Here is a 4,010-nt window from a genome sequence, read left to right as displayed (position 1 = left end):
GGGGGGGGGGGCTCGGGCGGCGGCTCCGCGGAGGGGGCTGCGGGGCTCCGGGAGCAGCTCAGCGGCGGCAGCTCGGGCGGAGGAAGAAGCTCCGCGGAGGGGGCTGCGCGGCTCCGGGAACAGCTCGGAGGGGCTCGGGCGGCGGCTCCGCGGAGGGGGCTGCGGGCCGGGAGCACGAATCCAACAGCGCAGGCCCCGGAGCACAGGGCGCCGGGACACAGCCCAGGATCCGGCCTCCCCCGGGACAGGCAGAGGCCGGGAGGGCCCAGGACAGCGAGGACGCTCCTGCCTGGAACTGAGCAGATCAGCGGCCCCGCCTGGGAGCCCCCAGGCCCTGCAGACGGAGAGCCCCGGAGCTACTGCGGGGGCTGACTCCAGGGTCCCAGAGCTGCCCCCGCCACTGTGGCTTCCTCCCGGGGCCTCACGGGGTGAACAACCCCCACTGAGCCCTGCACCAGGCAGGGGCAGAGCAGCTCCCCCAAGTGCTAACACCTGAGAATCAGCACAGCAGGCCCCTCCCCCAGAAGACCAGCGAGACGGACCAGTTCCAAGGGGGTCAAGGGACTTAAAGTACACAGAATCGGAAGATACTCCCCCGTGGTTTTTTGTTTGTTTGTTTTTGTTTTGTTTTGTGCTTTTTTCTTTCTTTCTTCTTGATTTTTGATTGCTTCCCCACCCCACCCCCTTTTTTTTCTTTTTTCTCCTTTCTTTTTCTTTCTTTTTCTTCTCTTTTTACCCTTTTTTTTCTTCTTTCTCTTTTTTCTTTTTCTCTTTTCTTTCCTTCTCTCTCTTTTTCTCCTTTTCCCAATACAACTTGTTTTTGGCCACTCTGCACTGAGCAAAATGACTAGAAGGAAAACCTCACCTCAAAAAAAAGAATCAGAAACAGCCCACTCTCCCACAGAGTTACAAAATCTGGATTACAATTCAATGTCAGAAAGCCAATTCAGAAGCACTATTTTACAGCTACTGGTGGCTCTAGAAAAAAACCATAAAGGACTCAAGAGACTTCATGACTGCAGAATTTAGATCCAATCAGGCAGAAATTAAAAATCAATTAAATGAGATGCAATCCAAGCTAGAAGTCCTAACGACGAGGGTTAACGAGGTGGAAGAACGAGTGAGTGACATAGAAGACAAGTTGATGGCAAAGAGGGAAACTGAGGAAAAAAGAGACAAGCAATTAAAATATCATGAGGATAGATTAAGGGAAATAAATGACAGCCTGAGGAAGAAAAACCTACATTTAATTGGGGTTCCTGAGGGCGCGGAAAGGGACAGAGGGCCAGAATATGTATTTGAACAAATCCTAGCTGAAAACTTTCCTAATCTGGGAAGGGAAACAGGCATTCAGATCCAGGAAATAGAGAGATCCCCCCCTAAAATCAACAAAAACCGTTCAACACCTCGACATTTAATAGTGAAGCTTGCAAATTCCAAAGATAAAGAGAAGATCCTTAAAGCAGCAAGAGAAAAAAAGTCCCTGACTTTTATGGGGAGGAATATTAGGGTAACAGCAGACCTCTCCACAGAGACCTGGCAGGCCAGAAAGGGCTGGCAGGATATATTCAGGGTCCTAAATGAAAAGAACATGCAACCAAGAATACTTTATCCAGCAAGGCTTTCATTCAAAATGGAAGGAGAGATAAAGAGCTTCCAAGACAGGCAGGAACTGAAAGAATATGTAACCTCCAAACCAACTCTGCAAGAAATTTTAAGGGGGACTCTTAAAATTCCCCTTTAAGAAGAAGTTCAGTGGAACAATCCACAAAAACAAGGACTGAATAGATAGGATGACACTAAACTCATATCTATCAATAGTAACTCTGAACGTGAGCGGCTTAATGACCCCATCAAAAGGCTCAGGGTTTCAGACTGGATAAAAAAGCAGGACCCATCTATTTGCTGTCTACAAGAGACTCATTTTAGACAGAAGGACACCTACAACCTGAAAATAAAAGGTTGGAGAACCATTTACCATTCAAATGGTCCTCAAAAGAAAGCAGGGGTTGCCATCCTTATATCAGATAAATTAAAATTTACCCCGAAGACTATAGTGAGAGATGAAGAGGGACACTATCTCATACTCAAAGGATATATCCAACAAGAGGACTTAACAATCCTCAATATATATGCCCCGAATGTGGGAGCTGCCAAATATTTAAACCAATTAATAACCAAACTGAAGAAATACTTTGATAATAATACACTTATACTTGGTGACTTCAATCTAGCTCTCTCTATACTAGATAGGTCTTCTAAGCACAACATCTCCAAAGAAATGAGAGCTTTAAATGATACACTGGACCAGATGGATTTCACAGATATCTACAGAACTTGACATCCAAACTCAACTGAATACACATTCTTCTCAAGTGCACATGGAACTTTCTCCAGAATAGACCACACACTGGGTCACAAATCGGGTCTGAACCGATACCAAAAGATCGGGATAGTCCCCTGTATATTCTCAGACCATAATGCCTTGAAATTAGAACTTAATCACAACAAGAAGTTTGGAAGGACCACAAACACGTGGAGGTTAAGGACCATCCTGCTAAAAGATGAAAAGGTCAACCAGGAAATTAAGGAAGAATTAAAAAGATTCATGGAAACTAATGAGAATGAAGATACAACCGTTCAAAATCTTTGGGATGCAGCAAAAGCAGTCCTGAGGGGGAAATACATCGCAATACAAGCATCCATTCAAAAACTGGAAAGAACTCAAATTCAAAAGCTCACCTTACACATAAAGGAACTAGAGAAAAAGCAACAAATAGACCCCACCCCCAGCAGAAGAAGACAGTTAATTAAAATTCGAGCAGAACTCAATGATATCGAGACCAAAAGAACTGTGGAACAGATCAACAGAACCAGGAGTTGGTTCTTTGAAAGAATTAATAAGATAGATAAACCATTAGCCAACCTTATTAAAAAGAAGAGAGAGAAGACTCAAATTAATAAAATCATGAATGAGAAAGGAGAGATCACTACCAACACCAAGGAAATACAAACGATTTTAAAAACATATTATGAACAGCTGTACGCCAATAAATTAGGCAATCTAGAAGAAATGGACGCATTCCTGGAAAGCCACAAACTACCAAAACTGGAGCAGGAAGAAATAGAAAACCTGAACAGGCCAATAACCAGGGAGGAAATTGAAGCAGTCATCAAAAACCTCCCAAGACACAAGAGTCCAGGGCCAGATGGCTTCCCAGGGGAATTCTATCAAACGTTGATAGAAGAAATCATACCTATTCTACTAAAGCTGTTTGGAAAGATAGAAAGAGATGGAGTACTTCCAAATTCGTTCTATGAGGCCAGCATCACCTTAATTCCGAAACCAGACAAAGACCCCACCAAAAAGGAGAATTACAGACCAATATCCCTGATGAACATGGATGCAAAAATTCTCAACAAGATACTAGCCAATAGGATCCAACAACACATTAAGAAAATTATTCACCATGACCAAGTAGGATTTATCCCCGGGACACAAGGCTGGTTCAACACTCGTAAAACAATCAATGTGATTCATCATATCAGCAAGAGAAAAACCAAGAACCATATGATCCTCTCATTAGATGCAGAGAAAGCATTTGACAAAATACAGCATCCATTCCTGATCAAAACCCTTCAGAGTGTTGGGATAGAGGGAACTTTCCTCGACATCTTAAAAGCCATCTACGAAAAGCCCACAGCAAATATCATTCTCAATGGGGAAGCACTGGGAGCCTTTCCCCTAAGATCAGGAACAAGACAGGGATGTCCACTCTCACCACTGCTGTTCAACATAGTTCTGGAAGTCCTCGCCTCAGCAATCAGACAACAAAAAGACATTAAAGGCATTCAAATAGGCAAAGAAGAAGTCAAACTCTCCCTCTTCGCCGATGACATGATACTCTACATAGAAAACCCAAAAGCCTCCACCCCAAGATTGCTAGAACTCACACAGCAATTTGGTAGCGTGGCAGGATACAAAATCAATGCCCAGAAATCAATGGCAT

The sequence above is a fragment of the Vulpes lagopus genome, chromosome 6, assembly GCF_018345385.1.
Source record: "Vulpes lagopus strain Blue_001 chromosome 6, ASM1834538v1, whole genome shotgun sequence".
Lineage (NCBI taxonomy): Eukaryota > Metazoa > Chordata > Mammalia > Carnivora > Canidae > Vulpes > Vulpes lagopus.
Note: the sequence above shows the minus strand (reverse complement) of the source record.